The sequence below is a fragment of the Macadamia integrifolia genome, unplaced genomic scaffold, assembly GCF_013358625.1.
Source record: "Macadamia integrifolia cultivar HAES 741 unplaced genomic scaffold, SCU_Mint_v3 scaffold_197A, whole genome shotgun sequence".
Lineage (NCBI taxonomy): Eukaryota > Viridiplantae > Streptophyta > Magnoliopsida > Proteales > Proteaceae > Macadamia > Macadamia integrifolia.
In genome coordinates, this window is record NW_024870638.1 from 316,379 (window position 1) to 333,815 (window position 17,437).

At 38.7% G+C, this 17,437-nt stretch overlaps 1 long non-coding RNA gene and 1 pseudogene across 3 annotated transcripts; one reads left to right on the forward strand and one right to left on the reverse strand.

The window, feature by feature from the left end:
• Positions 1 to 5,756: 5,756 nt before the first annotated feature.
• On the forward strand, positions 5,757 to 11,379 carry LOC122071205. 3 transcript variants are annotated; one of them, XR_006138097.1, is made up of 3 exons: positions 5,757 to 6,597; positions 7,381 to 7,496; positions 8,200 to 11,379. It is a non-coding gene; the product is annotated as an uncharacterized LOC122071205 (long non-coding RNA). The 3 variants fall into 3 exon arrangements; XR_006138098.1 differs by having other exon boundaries at positions 7,389 to 7,496; XR_006138096.1 differs by lacking the exon at positions 7,381 to 7,496.
• Positions 11,380 to 12,450: 1,071 nt separating this feature from the next.
• On the reverse strand, positions 12,451 to 17,048 carry LOC122071211 (annotated as a pseudogene).
• Between the last annotated feature and the right edge of the window lie 389 nt (positions 17,049 to 17,437).

A 17,437-nucleotide genomic window follows, 5' to 3' on the forward strand; every position in this document is an offset into this window, starting at 1 on the left:
TTTTGAGGTAAGAAACCCCATAACCCCTTGAGATATGATGAAACCCTCTTTGTGTATGTTGAATCTAGAAGGTAATGGAACCCTTGTGTGATTTTCTTGAAGAATTTGAGAAGGGAAACAAGGATTTGGGAGTATTTGTAGAGGCATTTGAGTTTGTGGAAGAAGATCCCAAGATTTGGGGTTTTCAAGCCAAGGCACGATTTTTTTACCCAAATCTTGTTAATGGCTTAGATCTATGGAACAGTCAGGTAAAAGAGGGTTAGAATGTATGGGGAATGAAGTGGGAAGCACCCTGTGGGGTTTCCATAAGTTGGAATGGAAGAAAGATGAAAAACAACAAAACCAGAGGAATACCGATGGGTAGGACCGACGGGTACCACACCAACCAGTGTGACTCACCTGTCTTCTCTGTGTCTACCAGCGGGTAGGACCGATGGGTGTCACACCTACTAGTGAGATCCCCCTATCCTCTCTATGTCTACCAACAGGTAGGATTGGCGGGTGCCACACCTACCAGTGTGACCCGCCTGTCTTCTCTGTGTCTGCCGGTAGGTAGGATCGACGGGTAACACACCTACCAGTGTGACCCGCCTGTCCAGACATAATTCATAGGTGGGTCCTCCCACCCACCTGTATGACCCACCTGTAGCCCAAATGAGCTCCAATTGAACTCAAACTCACCGATAACCTTCTTCACACTATTATACGCGTAGTGACCATATTTTATGTCGTTTATGGTCCCGATTTGTACGTATTTCTAAATCATTTATCTATGCTAGGTTTCAAGAAACTCATCTTCTCACTCCGGATCTTACCTGTACCGCGAGTGCTGATTTTTCTATGAACATAAGTAAGTGGGGAGAGGACATTGATCTCAATTTTGGAGTGTTTTTGGCATCCTATGCATTTATGGATTATATTGACATTGCAATTGCTATTCTCATGCATATGATAGATGAATAAATAATGCCTTTAGAACTGAACATGATGTATCATAAATTATATATGCATGATTACTTGCTTGAAATCTTGAGAATGGATTTATCATGTGATGGTTATGATGTCGGCTTACCGAACATATGTGGGATTTCTAGATTAGATGTCATAGTCGGCTTGGAAACAAATGCATTGGTACACTGTGGAATAGGACACGGAAGTACTATGCAGTTATACTATCTCATGTACGAGCATGTTGTTAGGATATCATAATCCCTCGTGCTACAATCCTTCCCAACAGGGGTTTACATAATGTGTTATCACTGGGGGGCAAGCATCGGTCACGGATCGCCGTGGTGGTTAGAAGTACGCCTGGCTAATCATTAGAAGAGTTAGAAATCTTGGTGATATATTCAGAAGGTCAATCGTACTGTTTTTAATTTCTGCTATGGTTCGGCCACGATTTACTTTTTCGAGTGCTCATGGTGGGTCTTCTCCGACAACCCTATGGGCGTATCATGGGATGGAGAACGTGTCTCGAACCCGGGGGCATACGGGCATTGTGGTTGTAAGTAGCACATTACCTATGACCTAGTAATGTTGTTTAGGTGGAATAGGATTAAAATGAATCCCATGCATATAGTATCATTTGCTTTGCATTTGCTTGTATGCATCTTTCTTTTCATTTACTGAGCTAGTGAGCTCACCCCTTGTGTACACACCCTTTTAGATGATTTTGCAAGATATTCTGTAGAAGAACCTGTGTCGGGTCCCACTGATGAAACTCCAATGGGGGATTGGTGGGTACCTGAAGAATTCGAACACGGTGACAACTGCCCGTGTGAGGGTTGTATTGCAGGACAATAGTGACAGATTCTATTTACTGTACTCTTTTGATTCTTTTAGTAAATTTCCTTTTTGTGCCTTCAATATTTAAATTGCTAATTTGGGTATCAAGAGTATATGAAAAATTATAGGTAATCATTTATGACAAGACTTCCACTATATTATATTATTATATTCCATTGATCACTTATGGCTGGCTGTGTTGTGGTTATTATATCAGATGATCCTGATGGTTTTGGGTTATCCGGTGGGAACTCGATAACCGATCCGATTCTATGTGAACAGGGCGTGACACAATATGATCAATTACTACTCAACAATTTCGAACTTTTTTCATATCTTCACTGTCATAGTATTGTCATAGAATACGTAGGCCTTTTCAATAGAGGGTAATATTTCAAAATTTGTGATTAAATGCATGAGAGACAGGCTCATAGCATACTATTATTTATGTTTCCATAGTTGAAAAAGTCATCTAAAATACTAATTCATTTTCAACCTAAGGGGATAGCATAGTTGGTGAGCAATGAACTTGGTACGAGCTGTAAACTTGGACGTCCTAAGTTCGACTCCCATTAGGCACACCTTGGGCCACTCACTCGGTTCACATTCAATCCCAGTATAACCCAGTATATACGTTTGTAGGGTCATATGGGACCGCAAGGTTTTTTTTCTTTGTTAGGTATAAGTAATAACTTAAAGAGTTTTCATAAGAGAGCCGCACTAATTTCTTAAAAAAAAAATAAAATAAAACAATATAAAAATCCAATGCACGAACTTCCTGTCACTGCACCAATTAAGAAAAAATATAAATCATATCTAAAAAAAAAAGGAGAAAAGGCCCCCAGGCTCCAAGTTCCCAACTGCCACTTGTGAAAGGTTATTTGAGCATTCTACCAAAAAGAGAAGGGGCCATTTTTTTTCCAATGCTTCTAGAGGAATTAGACAAGGTTGCCTGCTTAGCCATTTTCTTTTGATTATGGCTATGGAAGGGCTATCTAGACTTCTCAACCTATAGAGATCTTAATCTTTGTAAAGGTATCAAGATTGCTAGATATGCCCCTGAGATTTCTCATCTTTTCTTTGTTGATGACACTTTTATCTTCTGTAGAGCTATTACTGAGGACCTTAATACTATTAGATGTATTTTGGACCTCTTTTCTAACCTTTATTGTCTCACCATTAATTTTGAAAAAAGTGGGTTAGCTTTTAGTTCTAACATTGACAAGGCTTCTAGAATTCATCTGTGCAACGCGATTGGCATCACTGAAATGAAGGACGATTCTACATATTTGGGAACATGTCTCTTCTTTCCCAGATCTAGATCCTCTCATTTTCAGAACATCATTGATAGAGTTAGTAACAAATTGACTTCTTGAAAGGCAAACCTTCTATCCTTTGCAGGGAGATTTGTTGTGTTACAGTCTTCTATTGCTTTTGTGCCTACGCATCTAATGTCTTGCTTTTTGTTCCCAAAGAACGTTTGCCGGAAATTGGATTCTATCTATCTTCATGTTTTAAATGGTGATGAAACCAACCGGAATAGGCCTCATTTGATTGGATGAAAAAAATATGCCAACCCAAACAAGCTGGAGGTCTGGATATCAAGAGTTCTAAAACCCACAACAAGGCTTTGCTTCTGAAGTTAACCTAGACGATGTTGAACTGTGACCAAAGTCTTTGGGTTCAGGTACTCAAATCCAAATAATTCAATAACATGTCTATTTTTCATAAGAAGACTTTAAGTTCTCGGGGCTCTTCGTGTTGGAACGGTATAGTCTTCGTGCTCCCAATTATAAAGAAACGTCGTTTTTAGGAAAATATGTAATGGCAACAAAATCTTTTTCTGGGATGATCCATGGATTTATTCGTCTCAACCTAACAAGACACTGGATATATCAACTCTAAGCTCAAGACCGTTTGAACAATCTTTGGTCACAGTCAATGAATTTTTGATAAATGATCGTTGGAATATGGGACTGCTGAATAATGTGTTACTTGTTCATTTCAATAGTATTACTTTACAGATCCAATTATCCCATCAACCTGACAAGTGGCGGTGTCTCCTCTTTGAGAAGGGATCTTTCAAAACAAAGCTAGCTACTATTATCTTTTGACAAATTCACTGACAAAATTCAATGGATGCTCAAACAATTGTTATTGCTCCTATCCTTGCTCACAATTGTGGCGTTTTTATTGGAAAATCAATATCCACCCCAAGTTTAACTCTTCTTTTGGAGACTGATCAATGTGGGACTACCCACAAAGGATATCTTATCTAAATGGATGGACATTGACCCCATGTGTGGGTTTTGTCTAACCCATCATGAATCTTTACAACACATTCTTCTTGATTGTGAATTCACAAGAAGAGTTTGCGCAGCTTGCCCATTAGGTTTCAAACCTAATCACTTACAAGGCTTATCTTTTAATAAATTTATCTTGTACTGCATCAATTCGGGTAATATACCTAAGTTAGACTTGAAGAGGTTCTTTTCTGTCTTAATGATTTATTGCTATTTCATTTGGAATCGTAGAAACAAGATTGTGTTTGATGGAATGAAACCAAATTTTGATAATATTCTGAAACAAGCCGGCTTTGGGATCACCAATGGAGTACAATACAATAATCAATATTCACAGGTGTCACCTAGTCAATATGAAAAATCCATCCCACCCCCCCAATCCATAAAAATATCTTAATAGTCACAATCAGGTTGGATAAATATAAAAAAGTGAGTGCATGGGCTGTATGTTTTCTTATCCAAGGTCAATGTTTCTTATGCCATGCTGATTATTTGTTGACAGGAGAAAATGAGGGAGGAGCAGTTATAGGAATGCTCGAGGGCATACGCTTGGCTAAAGAAAAGGACATAAAGGTCGATGAAGTTTGGAGTGATCGAGATGAAATAAGATTAGTAATGCAATGGAACCTAAATATTATCCCTCTAATTAACTATAGGATTCTAATATCTCTATGTAGTGAAATAGACAGCTACGCTTATAACCCCCTTTTGTATAGAAAACTAATAATAGTATAATAAGGGAACTTAAATATGTAGCTAGCCTTAGAGGCTATGGAAGCCAAATAGTATATAGTTAGGTCGATGCGGTTATGGTTTTAAGTTTTAGGCCGATTCGCTAAATGGGTCGGGTCGGTTTTAACTGCGGAATCCGTTGGTTTCAAACCGAATTGAAACCGTTTAAACCGAACCATTTAAAATCGTTTAAACCGATCCGATTAATCCGTATAACAATTAAATAAAGAAAGGACAGTAAGCCATATATCAATTAACAATTAAATTAAGTGTCCATCCTGCTTTGGTATGATTTATTGCAATTCAGTTCAAGTTTAGGCTTTAGATCATGAACTTATAATCCATATATGTTACTATATTATTATGTCATCATAGATGGGGTGTTTTGGCTGAACCATCTGTCATTTTAATATTTTATGTTGTAGAAGGTTGGATTTGGATGTTGTATGATATTAGTTTTAAATGTTTGAGAAAGGCCATGCAAAGAAATAGCACTAGATTATCAAATTAAGACATACCATCGTTAATATAGAATCTCTTATTTGTGGTTGCCAATTATTTTTTGATAAGCTTATGATCTTCGGTCTAGAGATGGTTGCAAGTTATGACAAATCGATTGTGAAAAGTTTTACAAACCGTATGGAATGAACCAAAATCGAAACCGTTTAAAACCGTGAAACCGATACCATTTAGAAACCATGGAAACCAAAACCGTTTACTAAACTGTCATAGTTTCAGAAAGTGGAACCATTTAGTAAATGGTGCGGTTATAGTTTTAGTTAAATAAATGTGAACCAAACCGATCCGCACCATTTAAATCGAAACCAAACGGATTAACACCCAATGAACTTTTAAGTTTTTAATATTTTACTTGCTTGATAAAAATAAAATAAATAAAAATAAATAAATAAAAAGAAGAAGAAGAGTAAGCGGCCGCAGTAAAGAAAGGTTATCTGAGAAACAATCTTGCCCATCAAAGTGAGTTTCATGGCTTACCCCATAAACCAAAAGTAAAGAAAAAAAAATGAAGCTCTGTTTGAGTGATTCATGGCTGTAGATTGAGCTCCACTAGCATCTCACAGTGAGTAGAGATTCAAATGATGCAGGGTAAAGCAAGTTATCCTAGCAGAGAAGGTTGGAGTAGGCTATGGAAACCTAAAGAAGAAACCCAATTAACAGTTGGCCAACCTTAGAAGTACTCCTTGATATCAAATGTATGACAAGAGGAGGTGAAGAAAGCAGAGCCTCTTTTCAACTCAAAATTTCAGTTACCGATGAGCAGCAGAAAATTCCTTCGCTTCTGATCGTACAAGCTGGGTTAAATTACACGCTTTGTGGGATCATTAGACACACCCATAAGTTAATTTTCGGATTCACTGAATCAATCATTGAAGTTTCAGATATGAGATACCCAATAAGTGAAATTCGTGATGGACAGGTTTCAACTCGTAATCCAAATTTCTCAACCTGGGTTATCATGGAGACCTCCAAATGGGGATTCTCAGTCTTCGTATCCATGGGTCCTTCACTGCAGCCTCAGCAGGGAACACCCTGGCATAGATGTCTGTTCTGTCATTATTGTTGCCAAACTCCTGTTTAAATGGCTATTTCAGGGAAGTGAATGAGAAGACCACCCTTATCCAAGACCTGCAGGATAGCCATGAGTGGTCTCCGAGTAGATAGTGCTCAAGGATATGTCAAACTTCTGGTCTTTATTGATTCAACCAACGGTTGTGTTGCACTCTGGAATTCTGTGGATGCAAACCCAGACTGATCTGTAAGTGAATTTGACTCTTTTCCTTCTGTGTATTCATGTAAGAGGCATATGTTGCATCTGATTTATTGGCTTTATGAATATGTAAATGAAATGGTGACATGCTCCTAACTGACTTTCCTACCGATGTCCCAAGAGGCCAAGAATCATTTGAGGAGGATTTTTTTTTTTTTTTTTTTTTTTTTGGGGGGGGGTAGTGGGGTATTTATTTTTCTAATAGATATCTCCTTCGCTGTGTGAAGACTGAGGCTTCAGGAGCAGGCTTTAGACGGCAATGACAAAACCTTCTTATCTAAGCAAGAATCCAAAGCCAAAACACACACATTAATTTCTAATACAGCAAGGACCATGCTTTTTTCTTTTTTTCACCTAACCCTTCAATCCACTTTTTAATCAGTTATGTTGCTTTCACAAGATTAAATATTGTTGTAATCTTTGTCCTCCCTCTATTTGTAAATTTGTTTCATTCTTCTCCCTACACGTTGTGCCTTTCTTTAACCCCACAGTCTTGCCTTTTCATTTTCAATTTTTTTTCCCCCTTTCCATAAGCACGTTAGAGAAATCAACTAATAATTCTTATCTTCTTTCTTTATTCATTTCTTCTTTTCTGTTTGTTGTAATCTTCACTCTGAAATTGATGCAAACTGGATCTAATAAATTGTCAAGTAAGCACCTTACCTAAAAGGAATAAGATGGAATAAGCTGATACTGATTTGACCCAAGTGTTTCCTCATGGACATTTTCTAAGTTTGAAGTACATGATGCTTCAATTGTTTTTTATTTTAGTTGTTCAGGTCTTTGTGATTCCAAAGTTGTTGGAAGAAGGTTGGGATGATGTGCCAACTTTGAAGATAATGAATTCGGAGGATATGGATGCGATGAACATGACTGAACGACAGAAGGTTAATTATCCCTTATACTTCTAAAACTTATTTCCATTTTTCTCTTTCACCATGAGGTTTTCTCCTTCCTTCGAGAGAGGAAAAGCACTCCTGTATTTATACTTTATTGTACTCCCAATCCCTTGAAGTGTCATTTCTAACATCCTCTTCATAATTGAACCTTTAAGAACGCTCTTTTTTCTGTTTCTCCCCTTTTAGGTTTCTTTCCCTGTAGTCTTTTATAGATTACTAGATAGGTTACTTCTCTTTTGTGTGTGGGTGGGTGTGTTGAGAGGGGGGGGGTGTTCCTGAATTTTTTTATTTGATGAAGATGATGGCATTATCTGCTGACTCTTCTCTCATTAGCTTCTTTTTATGCTTTAACAGGATTTCCTCTCAAGGACATACTTATCTTAATTCAAATCACCATCTTGATGCTTGATTCCTTGTTTTTAAATTTGGCATTTTCGTTGTCCAGTTCTTAGAATTATAACATCTAATCTTATTCAAAAGTTTTGGTTTTCATCATCTATCTGTTTTGAACATAATTCTCCTGGATGTCCTGGAACTTGTGTCATTTTATTGTCCTATGCTGCTATTTGTGATAGTTTTACCTGTTCCATGAAATGCAATCTTCCATGAAATGCAATCTTCTCTATCTGTCAAAATAAGAATCACTTTTACTGATGATGACCTTATTACCCATGTTTTGTTTTTTCTCTAGGATGCATTGAAAATGAGATCATACCTGGATGACCGGAAGTTGATGCAATTCGCAGATAAGTTGGAAACCTCTGGGAAACCATTTTCCGAGCTTCTTCGCTTGAGTACTATGGATCTTTCCTCTGAATTTGACATGAGAAGAGCACACATTAACTGTTTCATAGATAGCACAACCCCGTATCAGGTTCCTGTAAGCACAAGAAGAAATAGCATACCTTCTATGAGTGAAAGTGCTTGTGGGAGTTCACATTAGATTACAGAGGGACATAACTTTAGAGGGATTGTTGCTGTGGAGCCGGCAGAACCAAGGTTTTGTGGTTGTGTACAACCTCCACCTGTGGTTGATGATGTAGCTCCTTATTCTGCTATCAAGAACATCTCTGTTCAAAAACTTACTCAAGACTATAAAATTGGGAAAGAGAAATTAATGAAAACAAAGGCACCACATATGAAGGCTTTAGAGTTGTGGCTTGATAAACCAGTTGTATTGGTTTGTATTCAAAGGCCTGGGTAATTTTCTACCTGTCTTACTTGAGATTTTGGGACCTCATGAATGATTACTCCTCTCTCACAAATGTGATTACAAGTGCATCATGTGAAGAGCTCAAGCTCACCTAATTTATTCAAGGAAACCCACATTTGATGCTCTGGGAATCTGAGGTAATTATGGGACCTGCTTCATGTTTTTGCTCTTTTGACCAACTTTTCTTGGATCAATTTTTTTTTTCCCCCCAATGTTATTGAGGTTAAAGAATTTTGGCCTCACTATTGGGGTGGTGTCATAATCCTTGACCTGAATCTGGACTTCTTCAAAGCTCTTGGAGGTGGAAAGCTTCTTGAGGAAAAATTCATAACAGGATTTGTATTCATTCCTCAAGCCATTGCAAATTACAGGCGTGCAAAAGCTACAGAGTTTGAGCCTAACTTCAATGGGGAAGGTGAAATTAAGGGTGGGCTATTTATAGTTCGAAGTGGAAATGGTGGCATTGCTTACCAGTTTATTGAGAGGAATTTTGGCGATTGGGCACCTGTAGGAGAAGTCATTGATGTCTGTACTCGGTTGCAAGCACTTCAACTTCTCTAATCCTAATGCAGCTGGTCCCATATGAATCCAAAAGCCTAAACTTTTTTTTTTTTTTTTTTTTTTTTTGCTGTTGCAGAAAAAGCCACAAGATCAAGGATATTTTACTTGAATGTGGCAAAAAAATGACTCAGGTATGTGCTATTGAATTTATTTTTTTCAGGTATTCCATTAGATAGTCCATTGATTCTGGTATGTCCAATGTTGTTAGGGTGTTTGTGTTGTGTTTATTATGTGTGTCAATTGTGGACCGGAACTGAAACTGAAAGTGGCCAATAAAATTGGAACCGACCAAACCGTTATTCCTTGGTTTTGTTTTGGTTTGGGCTGTTCTAGAAATTTTCTATCGGTCCGATTTGGCTTGATTTTGAACCTGTCGATCGTTAGGTCCAAATTTCTGTGACCCAAGAAAATTTGCTACAATCTCTCTGTGTCTAATCCAGTTGATGAGGAAATCGTCAGCATCGGGGACTTTAGCATCTGTCACTGCATCCCGGATCTCCTGCAACACCACCGCCCGACGGCTTTCCATTCTCTGCAGCTCATGCACTGCTGGATATATCCCTGGCAACTTATCATGTTGCAGCAACAAAGCCTTGAGTACCTCATTCATGAATACTCTTCCCATTGGATGAGCTGCTGCAATCAGTCATCGTCCTATTTGACTGTGCTGATCCTCTTGACTAGGTGTGCCCGGTAGGCCAATTGTATCTCCATGGTTGCTGTGGACTCTGGGGTTTACAGGGTGGTCTAGAGGTGAAAATTGATCGGAACAGAGATGTAGTTGGAGGAGGACTCAACGTTTGATTTCACAGGGAGTCAGGCAGTAATTTCATGCACCCCTGAGTCTTGGTGCAGGGGCCACGTGACCAGGCAGATTTCTATATATATATATATATATATATGTGTGTGTGTGTGTGTGTGTGGTAATCGGTCCTGCTTCGTGGGGGGCAGGGCTTGGAAGGGTGGGGTGGGGGTTTGGGATATGATAGTGGTGAGACCATCAGGAGAAGGAGTGAGTGCAATTTGCCCATCAAAATTACCATGTGCTCATTAAGGAGCAGGAGTGAGTGCAATTTCAATTTCGAAATTGAAAGAGCTTCACTCCTATTTTAGAATTTCATTGAAATTTGATTTCTATTTCACTGAAATAAGGTGCAAAAATCAAACCAGGCAACTTCCGAAATCGAAATCACCCCATGAAACTGAAATAGAAATCATACCAAAACAGCCTTTTAAGTGTTCGACTTTCTCATGACTATTGGATTTGTACTTGGTAGGACTGGTGCTTTTTCAACTAAGATAGCCACTAAATGGTTAGTCTGGATCCATTTGTGTATTAAGGAAATTGAGACTGAATGGCTCCTTTTCATTTCCTGTGACTTCACTAAATGATTTTGAGCCGCTGGGTTCAAGGACAAAATATATCCAAGCTTCTTCTTTGTTGAAATAGTCCTTCTCTTTTGAAGTCTGAGAAGCACTTTATTGTATCAGTCGCTGCGATCTCCTTTTACTTTGTAAGGTTGGGCCGCAATACACCTATTTTTAAACATGCGAAGACCAACCCTACTTCTATTGTTAAATCAATCTGCAGATGGGCTTATTGATCTTAAGCTCTTCCGCCATATTGTTCCTGTTACCCCTTACACAATGAATTCTCTCTGACCCTTAAAGACTATCAGAGGTTATCAGCTGTGGGTTGCCCTATCCTAAATTTTTGTGGTAGCTTTGACCCTTTGTCTGGTGAGGGAGGCTGGTGCTCAACATTGTTATTAAATTCTCAATTTGTGGTGGCGTATATGGATCATGTTGTTGTAGGGTGTCCTCAGGATGCAGAAATTAGGGAATTACAACAGGGTCAGCAGGGAGCAAAGGAGCAAGGAGGCCTAGAGGTTTGGACAGACTGCCAAGACATGGTGATGTGGTTAACTCATCGATCTCTTGCATGGTGGTCTTGGTGGCTGTTTTCTTTACTTCATGATGTTTCTATTCTATTGAAAGATGTTGGTAATGTTTTTATTTTGATAAAAAGGATGAATGAACTATTTTGTATTTCTATTATATAGACTGGCTTATAATGCAATGTTTTGTTTATGTCTCTCTTTAGTTTGCCATAAAAATAAAAATCCATCTTTATGTCTCAACTGTGGTTGTGGATTTGATCAAGCACTGTCAGGCTCACCACCAAGCAATGATATGGCAACCATAGTGAACTAGTGATTTGCAGATGCCTAAGATTTTGCAATGTTGTTGCTTTACATATTAACCTGGGTAAGTTACTTCTAGTTGTGATTACAGTATTTGGCTCGTATTTGGCTCATCTATTATAGTAATCCCCCACGCCCAAAACCCTGTTGATGCATGCAACTGAACTAAGAACATTCCTTTTACACAATTTATACTAGTATATCCAATTCATGCAAGGAGCAGTTCTCTTTCAACAACAACAACAACAACCAAAACATTATCTTAACTTAATGGGGTTGGTTACATGGGGATACCAAGCAAGGAGGAGCGCAAGGATCCATGCAAAAAGATTGACGGGCTATGGTTAATCATAAAATGTTCAGGCTATCAACCTGACGCATAACTACAAATCAGCCACAGGCTTATAACGACAAACTATAATAAGTTACCAGATATCTACCTGACATACCATATAGATCAGTCAAGCCAATGCGTCCTACATGCATTACGTCCACCACCATGATAAGTCATCACCCAACCTACTTTCATAAAAAGAGGAATGAGATAACGAAATCATGATAACCCCGCTAAGCACGAAAGTAACAACTTAAACACACATCTTTTATCTAATAAATGCATCCCTTCCAAAAGTCGGATAGCCCCACTAAGCACAGAGTAGTTCCCTTTCTTTCTCTAAAATTTCCCTCTTTTTTTTTTTTTTTGATTCCTAGATGAGATCATCCTAGGTTCAGTTGGATGAGTCAACAACAACAACAAATTGAGTCTTATTCCAACTTAATGGGATCGGCTACATGGATCCTTTCGAAACAAAGCAGGGAAATTTGAGGTAAAAAAAAAAGGCAATGAAGAGATGATTAGCTGGGAGATGAACTGTCAACATAAAATTAAAGAAGGAAGAGAAGATCTAGAGAGGGTTTCTTGGCGAAGACCAGAGTCCCCATGTTTGACTTTCTCCTGGCGACCTCAGCCACCGACAATGACCACTCCATCTCCCCCTCCCCTCCTCCCAGCCCCCTTCTTAGTCGTCATCCCTTCCCTTCCTTGGAAGGGCACCTTCTCCACTTTGTGCCTACCTCCCTGATCGACAACTTCCAAGTTGGATCTACCCTTCTGTGCTGCTACAACCTAAAATCTTCAAATGGAAAAACTATTTGGTCAGTCACTTCCTTGGGAGCAGACCCCCTTTCTACATTGTTAAGACCTCTCTCACCAAGCAATGGAGAATCCAAGGTACTATGTCCACATACCTGCTTTGAGAACGGTATATTTATGGAGTTGTGTGTTGATGACATATTTTTAATGCGGACTTATATGTTTCAATTTGTTACTTTCGTGCTTAGCAAGGCTATCAAGAATTCATTATCTCATTCCTCCTTTCATAAAAGTAGGTTGGGTAATGAATTATCTTGATGGTGGACGTAATGCATGTAGGATGCTTTGGCCTAATTGATCTATATGGTACGTCAGGTAGACAACCAGTACCTTATTATAATCTGTCGTTATAAGCCTGTGGCTGAATTTAGTGATGCGTTAGATTGACAACCGACACTTATTATAATCAACAATAACTCGTTAATCTTTTTGCATGATTCTTCGAGCTCATTCTTGCTTGAAATCTCTATGTAGCCGATCCCATTAAGATGAGATAGGGTTTTGAATGTTGTTATTGTTTGGTGCTATAAGGGGCCTCGAAAAATCTCAAACTCATAGAGTGGGACAAACTGTGGACCATTAATAAGAAGATAATTGATCCAATATGTCCTAGTCATACTGCAGTTTGTTGAAGAACAGCATGTGACTTTGACCCTTATGGATGGTCCTGAGAAACCATTTGTCTGTATAATACCTAGGCATAAAAAATATGAAGGGGTTGGAAGCAAAGACACAACATACCCAGAGAGAGTATGAATAGATCATGGTGATACAGTTGATGTCTCACAGGGTGAGGAGACAAACTCTGAATTGGTTGGAGCTTTGCACCTTGAAGGCTCTGTTAAGGCCACCAAGCTGGAGCTTAAATACCATTTTTTGAGAAAAAAAGAGTTACCCTTTTTTTTATACCGTATCAACTATACGTATGTTGCCTTATCATTATCGGTCACCACCATACATATCCGATACCATAACGATCTAAATCCAAGTGGCAATGTGTTGTGTCAAATGAAACAAAATGCTTTTGCATTTTTGAGTATTAGGGATATTAATGTAAAAAAAAAAAATCATTTTTAAATATCTTAGGCTATGTTTGGTTGTAAGGAGAATTAAAGGGAAGGAAAGTGACCAAAGGAGTAGCGCAGTTGGTGAGCAACGAACTTGGTATGAGTCGTAAACTCAGACTTCCTAAGTTCGACTCCCACTAGGCACACATTGGGTCACTCACACGGGGGTGTTTAGTGCTTTTCATTGCTTTCAGTGAAAGTTGAATGGTTCTCATTCAACCCCGATATGACCTGGTCCATACGGTTGTGGGGTCAGTATGGGTCTGCGAGACTAGTCAAGCTGAAGGCCTGAAAATCCGTCGTTAGCAAAAAAAAAAAAAGGCCACTAAGGAGGGGGAAGCTTCTAGTTTCCTCCCCAACCATTGGATGGAGGACATTTGTAAATATCTTAACCATCCATTGTAACTTGGGGTGCCTATAAAGTTGATACATTATTTCTTTCATTTGATCTGGCTTGAAAAAAGTTTGGAGTATTGTCTCAGATAGCATTCAGTGGACGGTGGGAAATGGCTGAGAAGGAGGTGTGTCATTGGTGTCCGTCCTCTTCGGGAATGTTTTCGATCAGTTTCGGCTTGGGAGGTGATTCGTCGTTCACGAGGTAGGCTATCTTTGGATGGAGATTAATGAAAGGAAAATTTTCAACTGATGATATGGTTAAAAGAAAATGTATTTCCCTCATTCCCAAGTGTGTTTTATGTGGTGTGGCTGAGGAATATCTTCTTCATATTTTTTTTTAAAAGGGAAAAAAAAAAAAACAAATTTGAATCTTCAACCAGTCTCTGGCGCTTTATATCTCCTCTTGGGTAAACAGGTAGGGCTGAAACTTATAGGGGGATCATAGATGATGATATAGATGAAAGGTATTAAAAAAAATAAAAAAAAGAGCACCAATGAACTGCCATGCGGCAGGAACCATCACCCACAACATAGATGGGTACATTTAAACTATATAATTAGTAATTTAATAGGTAGGTTGTGTCTAAAGAATAATGATGGTAGCAAAAAATGATTGTTAATTCATCTCTAGCAGTTAAAAAGAAGTACAAAAGAGCCAATCCCCCCCCCCAAAAAAAATGGAGCCATCTTAATTATTTCTCACACTATTAATACTGTTCTTTCAATTTATTCACTTTAAAGTGGCATGGCCCTCTTTTGAGTGTATTTTTTGGAGGTTGGGGAAGAAGGCTTCAAACATGTATATGAGAAACCATCAAAACCCTTAATTAATTAATCCAAACTCTTTGATGCAAATAGATTCACACAAACTGAAAATCCTAATAAAAAATCTTACTCTTTCGGCAAGACTGTGGCTGTTTGTTGCCTGACCTCTTCGAGCTCTAACATGTATATAATCTTCCTTGGATCCATCATCAGCCTGGGAACCATCTTTCCCATGTTTCCCAGAAGGCTTCATAGTGGTAGAAGCTGGATTTTGTCACCCTTCTGTTTGCTGTCAGTATTCTCCTTTACAGCTTCACCAGATGACTGCTGAGGTCCTTTAACTTGGTCCAGCTCAGTATCCTACAATAGAGAATAGTTTGAACACATTAATATAACTATAAATTTAGCACTCCAGACCAATCAAAAAACAATTCAGAAGTACTATCTCTACCTGACCCTGCCTGACGCTCAACAGAGAGGGAAACATCTTTTGAAACTTCAGTCATGTTCAGCTCATTATTCTGAATTTTGGCTCCCATCACAGGTTCCAAACCATTCGAGAGGTCCTCAGAGGCCCCTTGAACTGTTCTTCCCCCTTTGAGATAGGAACTCAAGGATTCAGATATGCCAAAAGGATTCACTATGTCACCAAAATTACCACCACTGAAGCACGAGAACCTGGCAGCTCGCTCAATGAAGGCAGAGTCAGCAGGAAACTGAGACAAGCTCTGAGGGAAGATCCCTGCACCCCCTTGTGAAAAGACACCAGCTTTAGATATCGAGGGATTCCAGCTGATATCTAGTGCCTTGTCAATCCCAGTTCTTGAAGGGCCAGGAACCCCTTTCCCCATTGCCACTGCTTGGCCCATGCTCATACTGATCTGAACATTACTATCGCAGAATCCCACGTTCTGTGAATTGGGGTGTTCCCATAGACTTGGGCAAAATGAGTCTCCCATGGATACAGAGGAACAAGCCGAGGAACCCATCAGGTCATCTTTGCAAATGGGAATTGAATTATCTGTAGGAACTAAATTGATTGCCTGGTTTGTGAGATTGGCACCACCATATTGCCATTCTGAGGACATATTAGATGAATGATAGTTCATTGAATCCCCATTCCTCTTCTCCAAGTCAAATTTATTCTTGTCACCCAAATCCATGCCTCCCAACGGGTACAACAAAGGTAGAAAGATGCAAGATATCAACCCCTAAACCTAAAATATTTTTAACATATGCTATAACATCCAGAGCACTCTTCAAACAGAAGAGGAAGAACTTCAAATTGGGTGAATACTAAAAGCCCCTAATACACAACGATACTAGATGGAGATCAGAGTCTGACCAAACCGAAATAAAATAAACAACACAGAATCTTCCAACATGCGATAGATCAAGGAAAGCAAGAAACCAACTCCAACCAAGAGGGAACAAACCAGAAATAATACCAACTCAAACAAAGCTAAATGGGTTATAGAGGATTGAAACCAAATAAGAAGATCGTCAGGGGAAGATGAATCAACAAGAAAGAAATGATAATGATAGGGAGGAAAAAGTCCACTTCAAAGCTGAAATGTATCGGATATCACGAAAGCTAAAACTGCTACTATTTCCAAAGCTTATCAGTAGACTGAACTGATTGATCTTTCCAAATTTTCAATTGAGAAGCCCCAGAGAACAGAAACCCAATTCAAATCAAGAGCTGAAAACTCCCCCAAAACATTCAACTAACAAATAGAGCATTGATTTCAGGATCAAAACCCAGCATTCAAAACCCTGAAGAAAACCCTAGTCAGAGAGCTACAGAACGACCTCTGAAACAAAGAAAAACCCAACTAAAAGTAGAAAGAGAAAGATACCCACTTGAGATTCCTTTGTACTTTTGGCATTCTTCCTTGAATTTGGGATTTGTTCAAACAGTCCACTTTTGTTCAGAAGTTATTATTCACTGCCAAGTTATATGAAAGAACCGTCAAAGAGATCAGAAGGGCTCCTGACCTGAACCAGACTGAGATTTAAAGAGGGAAGATAGAGAGAAGGGTCTTTGAAAAAAGAAGAAGGAAGAAATGACTTATACCAAAGCTTCTTCATTTATACCCACGCCTGCGTTAAAAAGGGAGCCATTGAATGATTAACCACCGCCACTGCTACTGTAAAATATACCGAAAACACATCAGGCTTTCTTCCCAGCCTTTCTCCTTAATTTATTATTTATTAATTGGCCTTTTATTTATTTTATCACTTATTTTACTAAGATTGATACCAGCTTGAGCTAGCAACTGACATTGCCAACTCTATAAAGATTGTTAATTTTTCCTTTTCTTAAAATATTCCTCTTCAAATCTTGGGAGGGGAGTTCAAAACCTTTATTTAAGGATTGTTTGGTCAAAAATCTAAGATCACCTTGGTTTTCTCGTCAATTTCTCTGGGAGAGATAAATTGAGCTGCATTGTTTGGTAACAATTTAAAAGAAATACTCTGAAAGATACACAAGACAGAAAACAAATAGCTGTATACTCACCTTGATAACCCGGAGAACTTATACTTTGCATCTTGTCTTTGCACCATTG